At 40.1% G+C, this 23,128-nt stretch overlaps 1 protein-coding gene across 1 annotated transcript in view; it reads left to right on the top strand.

Annotated features, from left to right (window-relative positions):
• LOC116284472 (uncharacterized) overlaps positions 1 to 23,128 on the top strand; it is a 943,500-nt gene that overhangs the window by 394,096 nt on the left and 526,276 nt on the right. The gene's annotated exons all lie outside the window — the stretch shown is intronic.

Genomic DNA, 23,128 nt, shown 5'->3' with positions numbered 1-23,128 from the left:
GGATTTCAAAATTGTAGAATAGATAAACAAGATTACACTGTATAGCACAGGGAAATATACACAAAATGTTATGATAAATCACAGAGAAAAAAATGTGACAATGAGTGTGTATATGTCCATGAATGACTGAAAAATTGTGCTGAACACTGGAATTTGACACAACATTGTAAAATGATTATAAATCAATAAAAATGTTAAAAAAAATTCACTTCCGTATCCTCAAAATTACATTTGTCCTTGCTGAGATTTTCAAAAGCATATCAATTGTTGACATTAAAATAAACTTGTCTGTTATAGACATAACCTTGGTTTCAAACAGATTCTGATTAATCTGTCCAGCCCAGCACAAAAGGAAAAACAGATATTGGAAGAATACGGTTTGGCTAGTGGACGTTATAGGGATATTTACTCTGTAATTTCACTTGGACTTTGAATGAGAGAATGTTCCTTTTTGATTTAATTCCTATACAAACTATTTTAATCTAACAATTTAATAGCAAAAACCTCCTGGGGAAGTTTGAGTCACTAGACTCCTGGAAATTGTTGTCGGTTACAAAAACAGAGGAGCTTAAATAACTCTAGGATGAACATGAAATTCTGTCTACAGGAGTTGAAGAGTGCCAGGGAAATACGGGCTTTATTCCTAAGGAATTCTCTTTGGGCCCAAACCTAAGGCAGTAGGGGTGGCATGCATTTCAACAGAACAGAAACCAAGAAGAATTTTGGTTCACTTTGGTTTGGTGTGTTGGCATTGATATACCTAACTATGAACTGTGTTTTTGCATTTGTAATCCTTAAACTGCTCTAGCAGTTGCAAAAGGTAGACTGGAACCTGCTAGTTCTAGGCATTGGACTTCTGCATCCATGTCCCTGGATACGTTCTCTCTAAAAGAACACAGTCCCATCTGACTATTGGATTAGTCCTGTTCTACTAAAAAGCCTTCATGCTTTCCAGTACCTAGTAGCCGCTTCCCTTACTGTCAAGCTGCTCACACCTTTAAACCATACTGAGAACAAGAATGCAGCCTAGCATGGCCGCAGAGAATATTGCTGTTTATTCAGACCTCATCCCCCAGGTTCTTTGCTTCCCCTGGAGTCTGTCAAATGTCCAGGATGGTCTGTGCTTATTCTGTCACTTTCCTCTTCCTTCTCAAGCCATAGGAGAAGCCTCGCCTCTCCATCTATGCTGAGTTGGGAGGATCTTGCTTCCATGTTTCCACTGTTGACAGGGGATTACTGACAGGGCTTTGCTATCCATTTGCACTGTTGTGTCAACTGACTGGCCCTGACCCCTACATGGTGAGATCCCTTATACGAGTACCTGATCTTGTCCCTCTTTCTAGGTGACCACACACTGACTCAGCTAGGGTTACTGTAAGGTATCCCCTGCTCATTTTGTTCAGGTATTTATTTATGTTATGTTCACAGGTGCTTTTTAGCCTAATTATTTTTCATTTCCGGCTCAAGAACTGTATCTTTACCAACTTGCAACACTGTCCATCGCACTTTTTAGAAGACTTTGGTATTCGGCTCACAGTGAAACTCCTACCAGAAGTTTTTATTCTTTGTAGCTGCTTCAGACAGTAACGTCCATTCAATGGAAGGGTCCATTTTCTTATTACTTCTCTTCCTTTTATGCCCAGTATGGGTCTTAGAATTGATTCCACCTTTTACCAGCACCTCTTGGTTTTTTTTTTTAACTGTAATATTTCTGCTCCATTGAGCTACAAAACTTTAGTATGAAATTGATGATATAATTTGCTTTCAGAATTGCCATGTGAAACTAAAAAGGAAGAGAAGAAAGGATGGATGGACCACACAACCCTACCACCTCTTCAAAAATTGTTGGAAATACCCTGTACTGCCCTGTCTTAGACTAGAGCTCTACATTCTGGCTCAGTAGTTCTAGGTGGGGATCAGAAATAGAGTATGCATTTCTGATAAACTCCAGGGGTCACCATGCTGCTCTTTCTCTGATTGCATTTTGAATAAGAAGGCTCTGAACTGGATCTGAGTAATTAGCCTTTTGATTCCAATTTTAAATATGTAATTGATTCTTGTAACTTTTTTGTTCTTGTTGAAATGTATAGCAGTACATTTGCAATCAGTATTGGAATGCTTGGGAGAATTTGAAATTTGCTATATTTGAAGTTAGTTTAACTTACTTAAACTTTAAAGATGTCTTCAGAATGCTGTAAAGATTTTGCTTGTTAAGATCATAAATTTACCCAGTCATGTGAAGTAGAACATTTTCATTTATAAGTGCAGCTTTAAAATTTTAAGGGGATTTAGTTAACTGAGTTTTTTTTTTTTTTAAATGAGACTGGTTGTTTTAAGGTGAATTTAGTTTGTGTGACTTGAGTTTATCAAACACTAATCAAAGTTTCCTCTACAAGTTGTTCTGTTTTATGTAACATTTACTAGATTTCTAAATGAATGAGATTTGCAGGTTGAATTTAAAGCAAATTATGTTTCAACAGTTTTTTTTAAGTTTAGTAGACAAAAATAAATTTAAAACAGCTCTTTTTATGAAAAGAGGAGCCCTTGGATGAAACTCATCTGACACTCTTGACAGTTTGTCCAGCTCTGGCACATGTCTTTGAAAATGCCTAATTTCCTCTCCAGGCATTCTTTTTAAATTTTTGTTCCACCTTGGGTGGACATCTGAAAGTACTTCGTGCATTACTCAGGGCACCCAGCTCACTCCTGAGCAGGTGGGGCTTTGTGCTTGATTCCAGGGGCTTTCTACACAGTCGCCCCCTGCTGGTTTGTCTGGAGGTCTCCCCCAGGTGATTTGTCTCTGTCTCACACTCTCCCTATCCCCACAACCCACCACCTGTCACAGGTTCCTCAAAGACTCCTCTCTATTAATCCCTTCACCTTCCTCTCATCACATCCCACACAGGCAGGGACCTACTTCCCTTGGTTCTTAGTCTTTTGGTCCAGGTTCAGTTCCATCTGGTTTTCCATTGTGGAAAGAGCAGGGTTGGGGGATGGTGTTCAGAACCATGAGGACAGAGAAGGGATTAAGGAAGAGAAAACATCTACAAGACAATAAGAACTTAAGCAAATCCTTTATTATGCTACAAATATTCTTTGACTCTTTTCTGTGAATTGAGTTGCATTACAAAAATCCCCTTCCGAGGTGGATACTGACCTAGCTTCCAAATAGGGGAGCGAAAGTACAGGCCTTGGGAGACAGTTGGGATGGGGTGTGTCATCCCGCAGCATCTCGAGAGAGCACTCTTACCTGGCATTTTAATCGAGTTCATCATAATTCTCTTTTCACTTTTACTTCTGTGTGTCAGTTCCTGCATTCTCCGGCCCGACCCTCCCTCTCAAGAACATGATCTCTTGAAAAAATTTTAAGACTGCTTTTTAGAGCAGTTTAAGTTTCACAGGAAATTTGAGAAAAGGTACAGAGGTTCCCCATACACCCCTTACCCCCACACGTGTGTAGCCTCCTCCATCATTAACATCCCCCACCAGAGTGGGGCACTGGTTACAACTGGTGAGCCTGATGGACACATCATTATCACCAAAGCCCAGAGTTTATGTTAGGGTTCATTCTTGGTGTGCATTTTATGGGTTTAGACAAATGTAAAACAAGTATTCATTATTAGGGTATCATACAGGCTGTTTTCACTGCCCTATAAGTCCCCTGTGTTCCACCTGTTTATCCCTTTTCATTCTCCCCAACCCAGGAAACCACTAATCTTTGTGCTGTCTCCTTGTTCTGCCTTTTCCAGAATGTCACTGAGGTGAAATCATACAGTATTTAGTCTTTTCAGATTGGCTTAAATGCATTTAAGTTTCCTCCATATCTTTCTGTGGCTTTTTTATATAGCGTAATAGGAGCCCCTTCTCATCCCCAGATGACTGTGTTCTGAAATCAATATGCTCACTTAAGCCTCATATCTGGGATGCTCATTAAGCTGAGGCCCTTCTCCCCACCTCTCTAGCCTGTGCCTAACTTTCTAGTTTCCTGGTTTGCCTTTCAATTTCCTGTTGGAAACAGAGCCCTGTCCTGGCCCTTACGTTGATGAGCAGCTTATCTTTGAAAGCCGCAGCCTCAGGTTGATGGACCATGTCCTGGAAATCCAAATAGTTGGAGATTCCACATCTGCTGCTAACCAGTTAACCTACTAGACTGGAGACATGATCTGCCTGCATTGCTAGTACAGAGATTTTGTGGTCTCATGTTCCCTGCACCTGCATAGTAGCTCCTGAATGTATCAGCCTTGATTGCAACGTGAAGTCCCTCATCTCCATGAACTTTATTATTTCAGCTGCAGGTTTTACCCTTGGGGGCAAGTCATGCCACCTGGTCAGCTTTCCCAGCTCTAGACCCTTCCAATCCCTGCTGTCATTAGTCTTCCTGCTGCCCTGCTCATGCTCCCAGCATGCAGAGAGCCCATGTGAGTTACAGCCTCGCACACCCGTGGCTCAACTATAATGGATGTTCATAGGCTAAGTCACTACAGGAGCTATAAAGGTGCCTTCTAAATCATCGAGAGAGTAAATTATGTTCAGTAAAACTTTATTGTTCCCATATTTTCATTTTTTAAAACCTGGTAGTCCACATAGGAAATATGGTTAGCTCTGTATTAATCAGATTCATCAACAGTCCATTCCTGAATAGCTTGAAATTTACTGCCTTAGGAAAGATCTAGGTGATTGAATATTTCATCCCATCCAGATAGTTGACATCATTTACACAGATTTCAGGCAGAATTTAGTTAGAACAGGAAGGTAATTTCTAGAACATAAGCCCTCAGCTCCTTGGTCATTCATGCCAACAGTCTCTACTGTCTGCTCATTCTTTGGTTTTAGTCATTGATGTCTGTAGCCTTCTGGGTCGATTCCTGTCATTCTTTGAAGAATGAAGCACCTGATTCACCATCTCTCTCTCCACTGTTGCCTCCTTGATAATTCTTAATAATGAAATATTTACGTTGTGGCAGCCAGAATTGCTCACTAAATATTCCATGGGCACCTGTACACTTGGTACAGGTTGTGGGGCTGTATGACCAGCTTTAGCTGATGAAGTGATGAGTGGAAATATGAGTGTCATTGTGAGCTGAAGCATTTATGAGTTAGTGTGACATCTCCATTTTCTCTTTTCTTTTGGCAGGAAAGGGGATAGTTCTTTTAGTGATTACAGATGCCACATGTTGAGACACAGAGCCAAAACTGGAAAGCTGCCTGACCCTGTAAGTCATTCAGGGAAGAGAGCATCCTTGGAGAGTCCCTGAGATAGAACTTGGCATGTGTTAGAAATGTGCATGTTTGTTACCCTGAGACACCGGGATTATTTGTTACTGCAGTCTCGCATCACCTGTTCCTGCAATTAATGCTTTCAGCACGCTGAACTCTCAATTCCTGGACCTCTTTTCCTCCAGTGATCTTGAATTTGACCTTACCTCAGCCATCCATTCCCTTGCTTGTATCCTGGTTGCCACCAATTACTATATCCTTCACATAAACTAAATCTTTGGTACCCTACTCTCCAAACACTTACCCCCTAAATTTCCAAATTATTCCTGCTGCCATCTCACCTCCAGTAACTTGTCAGAACCTTAGTTTTTGTAACTCCTCAACCCACTGGATATCCTCATTTCCTGACTTAGCCTATATTCCAGTGTCCACTACTAGGACAATTCCTGTGCACATACCCTCAACTACTTTATTCTTTCTCCCTTCTTGGCAGAGTCCCTGCTTGGGTTAAATGCATCCTTCTTGGAATACCCTCATGTTTGTGTGAACAGGCAAGTGGTTGTAACTAGAGAGAAGTATGAAATACTTCTAACTGGATTCTAATGATTATTTAATTATTCCTACCCTGTTTTCCAAGTCTTTTCACTCCCACACTATCTGGGATGAACATTTCATATCTCCTCCTCTGTCTTTAACTCCCCATCACTTTTTCTGCTTTTACATTCTGATGACTTTGCTTCTTATTGAGAAAATACGAGCAAGCTGAAGAGCACTTCCACACACTCTCACTACCATATCTCCCAACCTGTTTGCATCTTTGTCCACCTGTTCTGCTAACCCATCTGCTACTTCTTAAGGACAGTCCCATTATTTGTGCACCGAATCCCATCTCTGTGCCTACTTAAGTTTATTCATCCTGCAATTGTCTCCCTTTTCTCCTGGCATTATAAATTTCCTCTCTCTCTCTTTTTTTTTTTTTTACTAAATCATCTCATAAACAAAAAACATGCTCTGATATCCTATCTTAGAAAGAACTTCATACAACATAAACATTCCTGCAGTATGTCACATTTCTCTGCTCCCTTTTATAGCTCAGTTTGTACAAGGGATGGTGTACACATCCTCTTCTCCCATTTCCTCCTGAATTCCCTCTAATGAAAGTTTTATACACCTCATTCCAGTGAATTAGTTCTTGTCAGGTGCTCCTCCAGCCTCTGCTTCACCAAATCCAGAAACCAGTTCTCCATGTTCATCTTACTTCATCATTTGGTGTAGTTGCTCCCTTCATCCACATGGTAATACTTTGACACTTGCATTCTCAGACATCACTTTCTCAGTTCCTTCTACCTCACTGTCATTTCCTTCTTGATTTCCCTTGCTTTTCATCTTGTAGACCTCGTGTCATGTTGGCAGGACATGGGGCTTGATTTTCATTCCTTTTTTCTTTTATCTGCTCTGACTCCCTAGTCTGTCTCTTCTGATTCCATGACTTTAAGTAATATGTATATCCTCACTACTTCCAAATATGTCTCCATTGTGGACCTGATAGTCAAGATCTAGAGTAGAGGCACAATTATGGAAAAACTCATCATAAAGAACACAGAGTACCACTGTACTTTATTTTGCTTTTCATTCTATAAATTGAAGTGCAGGAAGATAAGTTTTGCCATACAAACTGTACAGTGGGTCCCTAAGATATTTCAGTCATTCTGTTTGAGTTTTTAAGACATATGAATACTCTGAGAGAAGGGGAGAGACCAATTATACTCATAATTAATTTCAAAAGCATTAAGATTGAACTTAGGTGAACTTGTTTCATTTCTTCTGTCAGAGACTAGGATCAAGTTAACTTTTTCTAAGTTTTATTTTAAAGGCCTTCTCATTTCTCTTTCTGAACAAAGATACGGTTCTCATTTTTCGTTCTCTCTTTTGCCAAATTTTCCCCACAGCTCTAGGGGAATGCATACAAAGAGTATAAAATCCATGAGTCAATAGTTTTGAGACAGATTACAATTTAAATAATTAGATTATCATTTAAATAATTAAGGCTGGGTACAGTGTGTTACACTTAAAGCTTAAGCTAAGTTCAATATAAATTTTGAAAAATTTATGTTGGTACCTACTCTCCTCTAATATTTTAGATTTTATTTATTGGCTTTACTGAAAAACTTTTGTGAGCAGAGAAGATCATTTAAAATTGTAGCAGCTCTGAAAATCAAGGAATATGGTCAATAATTATCCAGAATCTTGGCGGTATTAGTATTAACTAGGTTCGGATGGGCTCTTGCAACATAGTGGGAAGAGCCCTGGACTAGAAGTCATGGTACCTGCCACCAGGCAGTGGTTTTGAATGAGTCCCTTGTCTGCGGACTTCAGCTGCCTCATCCAAATACGTAATAAGGTTGAATTTAGTGGTTTGTGAGGGTCCTTTTAGGTACTTACTTCCTACAACCTCTCCCCCCGCCCCGCGCCCATCTTTTCAAACATGGTTGAAATTGGATGGGAACTTATGCCTTCCTTTTGTAGTATAAACTTTGCAAACTTGTGCATGTGACTTTCCTCGCAGAGAAAGCAAACCCTGCACGTATGTTCTCTGAAGTGGGGTCCTTTGTTTTCTCTGTGTAGTATCCTTCTGGTTTTGTTAGGATGTGCTGTCCCTCTTGTGAAAACTGCTGTTGTTCCCTCCCCAGCCTTGTAATTCTCTTGGTTCTTCCCTGTTCTTAAATACTTCATCTTCTCTTTCATAATGGTTATGAAATCAAGCTGCTCCAGCCTCAAGAGTCTTTTCTCCTGATTATGCGTGATTGGTCCCAGAGACAGGCATGTGACCAAACTGGGCCATCAACATTTTTCCTATAATTGTTCAGACTAAAGATGGGGGGAGAAAGGCATTTCCTCACTTGCGATGAAGGGAAATAGGAAGCAGGTGGCTTCACAGTCTATTGTTTCCTGATAAGTGGAGAAAGTTGGTACGAGAGTGTGATGTGACACAATGAGAAGCCAAGGCAAGAGATGAAAGAGATGGCCTTGGTGGGGCTGGAGTCCGTGGCCAGCTGAATCACTCTACTTCCTGCAGTTACTTGAGCCTCCCAATAAATTCCAGTTTTTGCTTATGTTTGTTTGAGCTTAGATTTCTGTCTGTTGCAACCAAGATTAATTACTGACTTTTGATTTCGTACCCAATCTGACTGGAAAATTTGTGAAGAAATAGTCACTTTTTTCTTCTTTCTTTTCTCCACCCTCCCACACACCTTTTTAAGCTATCAAAATAATTGAGGACACATGGAAGGATTCTGGTATGAATTAGTATCAGTCACATTAAAAAATGGCTTACTATTGTTTTTATTCATTCTACACCTTCTCTCCTTTCTTCTAGTGATAGTCCTTGGCTCCCTGGTCCCAGGAATGAGGACTTGACCCAGGATGCTGTAGTTGTGTGTGGGTTTTTTTGGTTTGTTTTTGGCTCTGGGCACAGTGATTAGTCCAAGATGTGAGCACACTAACAAAACCAGATCAGTGAGGGTCCTTCTCTGGATTTTTTCAAATTGGACCTGAAAAGATACCTCTTAGATTCTTTGGTCACAGAATTTCTATCATAGGAATCTGATGTTTCCATGGCTGTGTTGTCCACAGACAGGATTGAGAAACTACATCTTTGGTGGGAGAGAATTAAGCTGATAGGCAGAGAAAGACAGAAAATATTGGAAGATTCTTAATGCTATGGTGTTTCTGGTTCCAGTCATCACCAGCTAGAGGCCCACAGTCATCGTTGGGTTCAGAAGATGATGCTGAGATGGGGTTGGGCAGTCTGGCTATTTTTAGGGATCAGCGTCCATGGATTGTACATTGTGGGGGCCACATGTTATTTTGCAGGCAAGAGGTCTCTGCATTATTTTGAATCAAGGGAAGAATGCCAGCTTTTAATAGGAATGTGAGGGCCACTTTTGTAGGCTCCAAAGTTGCAGAGCCCTCTGGGGTTCAAAATTTGGAGAGTCCTTTTCCCAAATGGGCCCCATCTCAGATGAGAAGGTCCCATTGTCCCAACAGGTCCTGATCTTCATCTAACAGCCTGCGTTGGGCGGGTAGGGTATTTTCCTTCTCTAGAGTTTGGTTGTCCTGAGTATTGAGCCAGAATCTAGTCCATTTTCTTTCTTTCTTTCTTTTTTTTCTCCTGTTATGGGAAATGGTCTATTAGTGAGGGACCACAGAGGGACCACCTCTGGCTTTCACATTTGGTTTTCTTTGTCTGTTAATCACTTTCACTTTTTCATTAACCTCTTCTAGAGGAGTCCTTTCCAAAGGAGGTCCTAGGAGCAGCAGCACTAGTATCACCTTGGAACTTGTTAAAAATACAAGTTCTTTGGTTCCATATAAGGTGTTTTTTTTTTTTTCATTGAAGTATAGGAAGTTTACAATGTTGTGTTGATTTCTGGTATACGAAATAATGTTTCAGTCATAGATACACATATGTATACTCATTTTCATGTTCTTTTTCATTATAGGTAACTAAAACACTTAAGTATACCTATGGGGAATGTATTTTTTTTTATTAACGTTAATAATAATGATTTAGTACCACATAATCACATAATATATTACTGCTTACAAAGTACTTTCATATGTGACTTCATGTGATCATAATGGTAAAGCTGTGAGGATAAGGGCCAAGCTGATTCTCCTGTAGATGCTTAGGGCTGTCTCTATCTTTGGATCATATTTAGCTTTTCTTTAATTATGATATAAAACATAATACATAATAAAGATAGAAACTTCTGGTTGTTCACTGTAGTGCAAGGTGCTCTCATTCTTCTATTGCCTTTAATTGAAACTTGCTCCTGTAATCTCAGAAGGTCTGAAAAGATAAAGACCTGTCCTCTGACTTCCTCAGAGGCCTCTTCTGCAGGATATGCTGTCACTCGGATGACACAATCCATCCCCAAAGCATATGACAGTATTCAGTGACAGTTTTCCTCATGTTCTCTCTGGGTGCGTATGCAGTTACCAAATGACACTTTTGATCCTATCATTTTGGCGGAGCTCACATTCAATACCACTCAATGCTCTCAGCAAACTCTGATTTACAAATGTTGTTAAGACAGAGGAACAGATTTTTCCATTGCATGGTTTCTGTGTTTTGTATCTACATTCTTGGTCTCTGGGTCTTTAAAACTGAAGTTTTAATGCTCTTTATCCTGTAGATATTTTGATTGTGGATGTTTAAGCCAATCAACCAGAAATCATTTGTGTAAGCACCTAATATGAGGCTGGTATTGTTAGATACCATGGCAGAGAAAAGAAAATAAGTAAGAAATAGTCTAAGTCTAAAATCCACTTTTTGCTTAGGCGAGTCTCTTAGGCTGTTTTCTTTAGATTCTGAATCTGATGTAGGAAATGTGCAAGTGAGTAATTCAGGTGATGCACTCAGGAGGACCCTGCAGGCGAGTGAGGGAAATGGGGTAGGACAGGGCAAGAGGCTAAGCAAATGCATGGTTTCAGAAAACGTCCAGCCACAGATTGTTCTCTTTGCAGAACCCTGCAGAGAGAGTCATACAGCAGAGCTTTCCTTCTCAGAGAAGAGGGGACTGGGTGGTCTTACCTTTTGCACTAGCCAGTCATTGCTGTGGCTCCAGGGGAAGGGACATAGCCTCTCAGATATCTTCTGCGGGGTTGAGTCCCACAGCCACGGGCAATCTTCTGTAGGAAGTTAGGGATAAGAACCCTTGTCCGCTAGTACCTGCAGCAGCTGGGCAGTGGGTGCATAATCCTGGTACTGAGGAATCAGAGCAGCAACAGCATCTTAACACAGAAAAAATACTGACCTGTAATTCTAATAATAATATTAATAGCAGACCGTTTTATAGCACGGAATATGTATCAGACACCGTTTGAGTGTTTCGCAGCTACTTAATCCTCACAACACCCTGTGAGCTAGGTAGTGGTATTGCCTTTATTTTACAGTTAGAAAATTGAATAGTTGGGACCTTGGAAATAATGGAGAAGAAAGGGCAAGCAAAACCCAGGCACAGTGGAAAATGCAACCCAGGCAATGTGTCTTTGGGGAAAGAATAGGCTAGACCTGGTGCTTGCCCGAAAGATGCCATCCAGAAAGATACAGTTCTCACACCAGCAGGAATTGGCAGGTACACAGACAATGGGTCTATTGATGATAATACTCTACTATTTATAAAATACACTTGCTAACAATCTGATCAGATTTCCCCAATAACCTGTTGAGATAAGGGTTTGGATTTTAGAGAAGTATCAAAGTGTTTATGATCGGCTTAATGACACTCAGGAGAGGAGTCCCAGCTAGGTCTCCAGACCAGCCCAGCTGAAGTGGAAATGTTTTCATTTGTTACAAGTATAAGTAGAAAAAAAATATGTTTGAAGAGTGTTCTGGACTGAATTGTTTCTCTGCAAAATTCAGGTGTTGAAGCTCTACCCCTCTGTGTGACTGTTTAGAGACAGTACCTTTAAAGAGGTAATTAAGATTAAATGAGGTCATAAAGGTGGGCCCTTTTCCAATATGACTGGTATCCTTTTATGAAGAGGAAGAGACATCAGAGATGTGCACAGAGAAAGTGCCATATGAGGACCACAGCAAGAAGGCACTGATATGTAAGCCAAGGAGAGAAGTCTCAGGAGAAACCAATTCTGCCAACCCCTACATCTAGAAATTCTAGTTGCCAGAACCACGAGAAGATCGATTTGTGTTGTTTGAGCTGCCCAGTCTGTGGTATTTTGTTACGATGGCATCCCTAGCTCGCCAGCACGAAGGCCACAGTTAAAGAGGATGAGTGACTGAGGCCGCCACTACTAAATGCAATGAACACACCACTGAACTTCAAAATGTCGACGATGCAGGCATATGGCTCAGTCTACTCTGCAGACTGTTAGTTTGCCAGGGTGACCGTAATAATGTACTGCAGATTGGGTGGCTTTAACAACAGAAATGTATTTTCTCGAAATCCTGGTGCCTGCAAGTTTGAGATCAAGGTGTTGGTAGGCCTCCCGAGGCCTCTTTCCTTGGTTTGTACATGGCCACCTTCTCCCTGTGTCCTCATGTGATCTTCTCTCTGTGTGTCCTAATATCTTCTTATAAGGACCCCAGTCATGCTGGATTAGAGCCCACCGTAATGACCTCATTTTCATTTCCTCTTTAAAGATCCTGTCTCTACATACAGTCCCATTTTGAGGTAATGGGGGTTAGGACTTCAATATATGAATTTTGGAGGGGACACAATTCAATTCGTAACACTGACCATTTCTGAAAAAACGCAAAGTACTCTATAGTTGTAATATGTCTCCCTCCTGAGAAAATTCGCTTCAGATGTTTTCTTTTGTCCTAGTTGTCTTAGTTTTTACTATGTGCCTTTACTAAGAAATATAGATTCAGTGGCTGAATCAGAGATAGTCATGAAGGGGGCTCACCTTTGGGAGAATTCTCCTTAATAGCATTGATTTCAGTTGAGCAGGGGAAAATCAAGCCAAACATGCTCTTTCTTTCGGTGGGTTTGACTTCATAGCCTACAAAGAGACAGAAGTTAGAAATAGAAGGTAAAGCAGAGACAGAAGTGCTGAATCATAAACATGGTGCAGTGGTGGCGCTGGGAATCATGATGCCCCCTATGCTAAAAGTGGCCTCTTTGCCCTCTGATTCTTTCTCTAAGCCTCCCCTGCATTGATCTGTGCTACTAACTTCCAGTTACATTAAGCCAGTGGAAGGCACTGGTAAAGTGATTTGACTACAGGAAAAAGGCAGAAAACCAGGGCATTTCCCCAACTCTTATCTCCACTGATGTCTTGGGCGAGACTGTATTACCTTCCTGATTCCGATTCTGCCTGAAAGGGTCTCCTTTGAAAGTCCCAGCTCCCATGAGGCAGGTTCCATTTTTGCCTCAGGTAGCCATGCTTTGTGGATTCTAGTAGCACCATTCTCCCCCTTTGTTCCTCCCGTCCTCAGGGTAATAGCAGATTATTGCTCTTTTTAATGAGCTCTGCCATCCCCTGTAGGGCTATCACCTCTTTTGTCATTTGTAGAACCAATTCCTCTATTAAATTCCTTCTACTTGAAATACCTAGAGTAATTTCTGTTTTCCAGGCTGGACCACAATTTCATCCTTTTCAAAGGAGATGAATTCTAGAATTGGTGTTAAGATACCATAACCCTAACAAATTGCGAGTAGCTTTCTGTTTCCAATCTTTGATGGGCATTGCGCTGATAGTTTTTGGAGTTTCTTTCCTTTCCCTTAGAGCTTTCCACTATATCCTTCATTTAAAATACGTTGAGCGTATTTCTAATTCTTGCAACCTGAAAGAGTCCAGCATAACTCAGGCAATGACCTATAGGGGAGTAGAACTCTTATCAAAAAGGATAGATTCTGATAGCAGTCTTCTTATCATTTACATGGATGTTTATTCCATTTAACCCTTTATAAGCTGGAACTCTTATACTGGGCCCCACCAGGAATGGCATACATACTCTGATTGGAATATGAATCTATTTCAGAGCTACTGTAACATTTAAAGTTATCCACCCCACCTCAGTTACTCAAACAGTGGAGGTGGTCAGGGTTATTTTTTAATTATCCACATTCCTATTAGACCTCAGAGTTAATCTTATTATTGCAACAGAACCGTAGAAAAATCTTAAATAGCCTGATATATTGGGATAGAGTACAGGCAACTTGGGGCCAAGGCAGTTAAAATTTTTTAAACACCCCATAGATGATTCTGATAACACATTCAGTGCTGAGAAGCACTAGTATAGATTGGTAGAATGATACAATGTCTTTACATTTTTTTTCCCAGTAATCATCTTGGCTGTGTGGTAGATTTTTGTGCTCTAAGTTGACATATGATATTAAAAGCACATTTGGAAAAATAAATATGATTTGGCATTATTTCAAATTGAATCCACAGAAAAGAATTTAGCATGTTCTGGAGGATATCAGTGGCTAGAGCATAAAACTCAACTCTCAGACCGAAGCTGAGCCAAGAGGAAGATGGTAGTGTCACAGTCCCTGGCTGTCACATGTCAGAGCCATTAGTCCTGAGTTTTCCAGGCAGTTGCAGTGGTGCCACTTAGAAAAACATCCTCATTAAATCAAACGATAGGAGATTCCACATGATAGTCTGGAGTATTGCTCGCTGACAGATTTTAAGCAATGCTTCTTATAGCACAACTCTGCTGGGAGGAGCTGGGACAACCCAAGCCATTTGCTGAACATCATGGTGAGTGGACTGACCAAAATCCAGTTGAACAGAAGGACTACTTTAGAGGCAGCCAAAGCTGCCTGGTGGGAAGAAGACTGATGAGTAAGAGGAACTAACAAATCTTCCTAGTTATGGGGTGGACAAGAGGTAGAATGCTGATTTACTGGAAAAGAACCTTGAATCTGACTCTTCATGCTTGCCGGGATGGAAGGGGGACTACCTTGGGCTAATGTGCTCTCAGTTTCGGGGATGGCAAACCCAGAGTAGGGTCACAGTGGGAGTTCTGGATAGAATTTTACTTACATAGCTGACCTGAATAGTTCTTGGAAATGGCACATTCTAAGGGAATAAGAGAATCAAGAAATGCAAGGCACAGGAACTTTCCCCTATTTGCATCACCCTGTGGTAATGGGGTGGGTTTTCACATCAATCCGGGCTAGTGGCATCTCTGGGGGAAAAGGCACTGCCAGGGGATGGTGGAACTGGAGCTCCCAAATGGGCAGAAGAGGGAACAGCACCAGGAATATGAGCCGAGTGTTTTCACAAAGACTCTGGGACCACCTCTTTTCTTAATGTGGTCAGTTTTGTTTATGTCCTTATAATTTTTCAACTGATGCTTCTTTCTTACAAAAGAAAAAATGCCAAATCATGAAGCATGTCTGTATTTTACTCAAATGATAACTTATTCAAATGATCTGTGTAATGTTACTCATTTCCATATTAATGGAATCACGGTGATTAAATAGATAATATTTTATTGATTTATTTGGAATAGTTATTCGTGCAGTTATTTTACTAATATTTTCTATTTATGGTGTAAGGCTAGTAAGATAAATCATTGTAGGTTGATGAGGAAAATAAGGGAAAGACTGTAGTTTTTTTTTCCTTGAACTTTAATGCTTCCAATGAAAGGACCTCAAGGCATATGCTTCTTTGAGATAAAATACACTTTACATCACTGTCTTTCCCCTCACATCATGGGTCTCTGCCTTCACGCCATCGGATGTTGGCTCAGAGGCATGTCTTATCTCTTCCTAACATGCATCCTGCCATGTTATATTTCTTAAATGAATGGAAACCTTGTTTAAACAGAGTAGAAATATAACGATCACCTCACCTGTTTAAAATGACTGCATGAGTACGCTTTGGTCATTGTCATTAAAAATGTATTTACTTGGCAAGTTCTAGTGCTGTATGAATTACTCTATAAGAATTCCCTACAATAGTTATTAGGAGATGGAAATATAGTTAAGTGACTACTTAGGCATGTATTTTAAAATTAAAGGTGGCAGTTTAATAAAACGAAACAGGAATAAATTTTGGAGTTGGAGCTTAATTCTGATTCTAGGTTTTCCATTTACTTTTTGTGTGACCTTGGCCAAGACATATGACCTTGTTAAGACCTCAGATGCTTCATCTATAAAATGAGAATAAAATCCATTTCATTAAGTTACATTGAGAAAGAGATGCTTTATAAAAACACCTGGTGGAATACTTGGCACAGAGTAGAAAGATAAGCATAATTTTTTGCTTCTTTTAGCATTTTCATTTTCATATTTTTAATTCTTCTACTTGAGAACTCACTGGTAGTGGTTCATATTTTATTATATAGATGTTTAAAAGCTGATTTTGTATGTCTTCCAAGAGTGAGTCTCATTTCTCTTTTCTTAAGATAACAGATAAGAGAAACTTGAGTGAGGGTACAACTGATAGGTCAGGCTAAGGCAACTCTGGTGATTTTCTCTTGCCTTTTTGCTCATTTAGCATCATTTTTTTTTTCATTTTAACTTTAAAACATCCAAGTGTCAAGCAAAACAAGCATTTTCTAGTTCCACAGAAAACAGTTCAAATTTTACATTCTAGAAAGGACTAAATCCGTGGCAGTATTCTGCATACTTGCAAAAACAGCTTGGCAAGTTCACTTTAAAGAGAAAGGAACATAAGTAATGGGCATTAAAAAAAAAAAAACCCTCCAAAAAACGCTTACAGGCACGAATTCAAGCTGCTTGACTTTCCCAGAATGACTAGTTTACAGTTTTAAAGGACCCACATAAAGAGCCCTTTCTATAGAGGAGAATGGCATGATGACATCACTGCGGCTGGCAAGGACAGCTGGGACGCTGGCTAGGTAACAGTCAACGTGTTGCTTGGCTTCGTTTCCTTCTAAACAAGGGCATGTTCCACATTTTGGACAGAATACCTATCATTTCAGAGATGGAGAAAGAAACCAGGTTTAGAAGCAGTGCGGAGTAGTAAAAGGATTTGAGTTTTGGAGTCAGATATACTCAGCTGAGGTCATATGACAGCTGGACACATTTGAGGAAGTCATTTATCCATTAGTACTTAAGCATCTGAAAAATGGGGACAGTGTCATCCAGTCTGCTGGCTGGTGGTGAGAATTTGAATGAGGTGGCTGGCATATATTAGACCCTCAATCAGAGTCACTGTTTTTATTTTTTTATTTTCATTTTTTTTACTAGTAATATTCTTATTTGTAATTTAATGGTTAAAACAAGCTAATCCTAAGAGGCCAAGAAGATTTGGAAACCTCAGAGTTCTCGTGAAGAAACCTTTTAAGAACTTATGTAAGATAGTATCATAAACACATGGAGTAGATTTCCCACCCGAACACAGTGTGGCCTCAAGATTAAGATGAAAATTATTGACTTTTACCTTTCCTAGAAAGTTTGACAGGAGTTCAACACATATGACCTCTCACAAACCTAAGTTTGCCAACACCCAGGAGCCAGGAAATGTTAGATGAAGAAATTACCTGCATCCAAGCCTTCAGAATTCACCTGATTTAACGTTCAGGGTTATACATACAGCTGACCTATTGTGAGACTGACCATGGAGACATCTTAATTTTTTCCCCCTTCTTTCCTCGATTTACATTTCTGGTGGCGCTTCTTAGAGATTAAATCACTAGCTCAACCAAAGCATTTCCTCCAGCCTTACTCTCCAGCTCATTCCCAAAGTTATGCTACAGTTGGATGAGGTTCAGTTGCTTCTGAGAGACTGTTCTTTGACATTTGGATTCCATTCACATGACTTTATCCTTCATAACTCATAGATGATCATTAATAATAAATACTGTCATAAGCATGTTATGTGAAAAGTAATATTTAAGAGGCTGAACTAAGGCAAGACCTATTAAGCTATGGTAAGACCTCAGAGTTGCAAGGAATCTTATTGCTTCTCTGAATTATGCTCAATCTCAATCTTTCTGATGAGGCTTCTCACCTTAATGCAGTTGTATTATAGAATTAGAGATTTGGAAAAGGTCACAATTGAGAGTTCATGAATCCAACTTCCTATTTTTACTGGTAAGATAACTGACAAAAAAATGTTTTCTTCAATGTTTTTGTTTTCCATGATGTATCTTCATACTTGAGACCAAGTCCAAATTTAGGAATAGGAAACTAAGTTGCCTATATGCCCATTGAAGATTGGAGAAGAGAGAAAACATTTTGGATTTCAACAAATTGAGATTCACCTCACACTTTTTCTAGTTATATGACCCAGGTACTTCACAAAGCCTCAGTACCTTTAATCTTATAAATGAAAGAATGTTACCATGTAGGAATGTTGTTAAGTATTGTAGTAAACATGCAGAGTACCTAAAACAAACCTAAAATATAGTATTTCCCCAATGAATGGTAATTCTGAACTCTCATATTAACCAAAAATATATCGTGGATCTGAATCACCATAAGCCACAAGAACTACGCTCTTTGAGAGACAGAAAATGATAGATAGCTCTAAACGCCCTACTGCTAGTCCAGAGTTATAGACCAACCTTAGCAAATTTGAATGATTAAAAGTCTTGGTTTGCTCAGTGTAACAAGATGACATTAGATATCACCAAACAGCCCAGGTCATGAGATAGTAGAATATGGTGCAGACTCCTATGAGCCCTGGGGCTTGGAGACCTAGGTTTGCATCCAGGAGCTTCTGCTTCCTATTTATGTGATCTTGAAAAAATCATTTAATCACTCAGCTTCAGTTTCCACATCTGCAAAATGGTGATGACAGTAATATCTCTCAGGGTCGTTGTGAAGATTAAGTGAAGCAACTCATACAAAATGCTTAGTCCAATGCTGGACACCCACTAGGAACTCTGTGTGTGTGTGTGTAAATATGAATTGTGGCAAAGTATATATAACTTAAAATTTACCATTTTAATTATTTTTAAGTACACAGTTCAGTGGTATTAAATACATTGACAGTGTTGTGCAACCAGCAATACCATTTATCTCCAGAGCTCTTTTCATGTTGCAGAACTGAAACTCTGTACCCCTTGACAATAACTCCTCAGCCCCCTGGCCCCTGGCCCCTGGAAACCATCATTGCACTTTATCTCTCAATGAATTTGAATTAGCTACTTTACCTATCTCATGTAAGTGGAATCATACGGTATTTGTCCTTTTGGGATTGCCTTATTCCACTTAGCATAATGTTTTCAAGGTCCATCTTTATCCTAGCTTGTGTCAGAATTTCTTTCTCTTTAGGTTGAATAGTATTCCATTCTGTGTATATGTCCCATTTAGTTTATCCATTCGTCTGTTGATGGACACTTGGGTTGTTTCCACCTTATGGCTATTGTGAATAATGCTGCTATGAACAAGAGAATACGAATATCTTTGAGATCCTGCTTTCAGTTCTTTGATTTATATCCAGAAATGGTGCTGGATAATGTGGTAATTCTGTTTTTAATTTTTTGTGGAACTGCCATGCTTGTTTTTCTTAGTGTCTGCACCACTTTACATTTGCACCAACAGTGCATAAGATTTCCTAATTTCTTCACGTCCTCCAACACACTTGTTATTTTCTGTGTTTTTTAAAAAATTATAGCCATCCTAATGGGAGTGTGGTGGGTAAATACGTATTTTTTAAAATGCCAGCTTCATATTATTACGTGCGTGATTGTCTTTTTGAACTATGGCTTAAGGTCCCCACCGCTCAACAATCCTAGGCAGAGATGAATCCTGGAATAGTAGATAAATTCAGTATTAGGACTGGAGTGAGAGGCTTGTTCGACAATGGGTATGTCTGTGGAGTGGAGGAGGCTAAAAGAATCTAAAGCATGGGGAAAATGAGGAAGGACTATGGTCATAGGAGGAGATAAATCAACTTCTCCTGGCCACAGTAACCATTATTAAAAAAAAAAATTTGGGTTGTTGTAGGTCGTGACACTTTGAGCTTCAGCGAGGGGCATCTGAATGGCCCACTCCTTGAGGTGGTGGTGTTGAGAAGTAGAGTTGAAATGAAGTTGACATGATGGGGATGATAAAGAGGTTACTTTGTGGTTTGCAGTGAAATCTGGCTGGAGACACTCAAGGTAGCAAGCCTGCTCTCCTGAAGCCCATGCTGTCCAACCTTGGGCTTGAGAGGCACCTCTGAGCCCCTACTTTCTCTGTGGTCAGGGACACTAAGCAGGTCCCCAGGAGGGTCAGTGTGAGTGGTGGTAGGAGACCTCCAGTGGTAGGAGCAGCCACTAGACAAAGGGCGACTAGCCTTCATACTGCGCTGGGCAAGTTATGGGCTTGGAGACCTCACAGACTGAGTGTTTAAAGTGTGGTTGTACAGTAGATCTAAACCCAGGGAACGTGTGCAAGGTAGTTATATATGTTAATACCCTCCACGTATGTCGATTCGCAGAGCAGCTCAGGTCTCAGGAGTGTTGCAGCTCGGAATGTGGTGGATCAGCGTTTCTTTTAATTTGCTGTGACCACTGTTCACGTCCAGACAGACAGCAGAGAGCAACAAGCACATTTATGTGCTGGGCAGAAACTCAAGTCCATGAAGGGCACTGCAGCATGAAAAGAGAAGAGCGATTACTCTTGAAATCTTAAAAAGTGGGGAAAAAGCCAGAGAGTGTGAGGTCTGGTAAGAAATGGATAAGAATATTTTAAATAATTGTCATTGATATCTCAAGTTACCGACTGGTGAGGAAGGTGAAGATCTGAGACACGTGGCTGGTTTTGCATCGTTGGAAGGGGGTTGATGACACGGCATGAGCAGTTTCAGTGCAGGAGTGGGGACAAGTCAGACTACTGTGAGTTGAGGAATAAAGAGGAGTAAGAATGCAGTGTCAGATAGCATGGAGAAAGTTTCCAGCAGAGTTTCCAGAGAGGAGGAGGGGGAGTGGAAAGAATACAAAAATCTAGTGATAGAACTTACGTGAAGGTGGAAAAGATCTAAATCTGCACTGTTCTCTATAGTCGTCTTTTGCCATTTGACATAAGGCTAATGCCGCTGAGGAACTGAGTTTTTAATTTTATTTAATTTTAATTAATTTAAGTAACTACTCGTGGCTAGGGACAACCACAGAAGACAGCAGAGAGCATGGAATCTATAGAAAGAGATTTCATTGAAGGGTATTGATGGAGGTTTTTGTTTGTTGTTTTTAAATGATTTTCAAAATGATAAGCATTAAGCAGCAAAAAAGGAGCTTTTAAAGTTGAAGGCCAGGAGCAGGGAAGTAATCAGTCAAGTCTGGGAGAGATGTGGTGAGATTGGTGAGACCTGAAGGAGAGAAGGATGCTTTCAGAATACATGGGACCGTGATTCTACAGGAAGAGTGAGGGAGAGTCGTGGGTTTGGATACTGTTAGGTGTGTAGGCTGGTGGCAGGAAGTGGAGTCGGTTTCCAGCTGACAGATTCTGTTTTCTCTGCAGGATGGGAGTTGAGGTCATCTGCTGTGAGGGAGGGGAAGTAAGAGGTTTCAAGAGTTGAGAAGATTTAAAACATCTTTGTGGAGAGGACAGGAAGCTGATGAGGGAAACATATGAAGTTTGTTGAGCAATTCTTATTTTTCAGGTGGGGAGACTGAGTCATAGGGAGGTCATGTAAGTTGCTCAACATCTCTTAAGTCCAGGGGACAATGGAGCCTTGAATTTTTCTAACTCTATGGCCATGGTTCTCTTTTTTTTTTTTTAAACTGAAGTGTAGTCAGTTTATAATGTGTTCAATTTCTGGTGTACAGCATAGTGTTTCAGTCATACGTATACACACATGTATCTGTTTTCAGATTCTTTTTCATTATAGGTTACCACAAGGTATTGAATATAGTTCCATGTGCTAAAGAGAAGAAATTTATTTCTTATCTATTTTATATATAGTAGTTAATGTTTGCAAATCTCAAACTCCCAATTTATCCCTTCCCTCCCCTCCCCCTTCCAGTAATCATAACTGTGTTTACTATGTCTGTGAGTTTGTTTCTGTTTTATACATAAGTTCATTAGCGTCTTCTTTTTTCTTTCTTTTCTTTTTTCAGATTCCACATATGAGTGATATCATATGGTATTTTTCTTTCTCTTTCTGGCTTACTTCACTTAGAATGACAATCTCCAGGTCCAACCATGTTGTTGCAAATGGCATTATTTTATTATTTTTATGGCTGAGTAGTATTCCATTATATAAATATACCACAACTTCTTTATCCAGTCATCTGCTGATAGACATTTAAGTTGTTTCCATGTCTTGGCTGTCATAAACAGTGCTGCTGTGAACATTGGGGTCCATGTGTCTTTTCGAATTAGAGTTCCCTCTGGATATATGTCCAGGAGTGGGATTGCTGGATCATGTGTTAAGTCTCTTTTTGAGGAAGGAGTTTTTTTGAATCTCCATACTGTTTTTCATAGTGACTGCACCAAACTATATACCTACCGAGTGTAGGAGGGTTCCCTTTCTCCACACCCTGTCCAGCATTTAGCATTTGTGGACACCTCCACAGTTCTTAGCACTGCCAGTAAGCTAACTGGCCTTTGCCAACCTCCTAGCACCTTATCTGTGCCTCTTATGACACTTTTCACCTCCATCTTTTACATGTATAGTTATTCATGTAAAGGCTCTATTTCTCTCAGTAAATTCCAGGTGTGCAGGATCTATCATCTAATTCACCCTTGTATCCCGTGGTGCCCAGCCCACTCCATGCACACAAAGGAGGCTCAGGAAATATTTATTAAGCAGTGGACGGATGAATATAGAAAGGGAAGATGCATGAGGCAGAGGAAAAGCCCCTTTCTCATCCCTGGATTCACCCTCATCAGTCATATGCATGATTAACTCCATTTCTACTTGGCCTTTCTGGCTTAGACATAGCTGAAGCCTCTCCCTATTATAAGAATGGTTTGGAGAGGCATAATTTAAAATTGGGTGAAGTGATGCAGTGTGAAAAAGAAGGGCTGTTATTGTTGAGGTTTTTTTTTTCTTTTTAAAAAGTGTCTTATTTTGTACTTTTTGGGAGTCCAGACATGGCTGGAAAGCTGACACTTGGGAGGTTCCCTTTTCCTCAATATGACTGACATCACAGAGTTCACTCCCTTATCTTTCATTCTCAAGGATGTAAACAAACATTGAGTTTGGGCAGAGCCCTGACCTTGTGGGTGACTAAGGCCCCCTGGAGTTAAAATCTAACTAAGATTTTCCCCCCGGGACTCAAATTCTATCATTTTGTGCTGTATTTACCAATTATGTTAGACTTTATCTTAGCAAATATTTAATTTGTTGAGAGAAAACATGTCATGAATGCATTACTCATAAGTTTCCATATTTCCCAAAGATTCTGGCAAGTGGCAGAGATGGACCTTCAGGGATCCTGTTAATACAGTTGAAACAAAGCCAAGTGCCAACCTGAGTGGATTCAGAGGGGCAGAGATGGGTGTTGTGCAGAGGCTACAGAAATACACTG

The sequence above is a fragment of the Vicugna pacos genome, chromosome 20, assembly GCF_048564905.1.
Source record: "Vicugna pacos chromosome 20, VicPac4, whole genome shotgun sequence".
In the NCBI taxonomy this organism is placed as follows: Eukaryota; Metazoa; Chordata; class Mammalia; order Artiodactyla; family Camelidae; genus Vicugna; species Vicugna pacos.
This window is presented reverse-complemented; position numbering and strand designations above follow the sequence as displayed.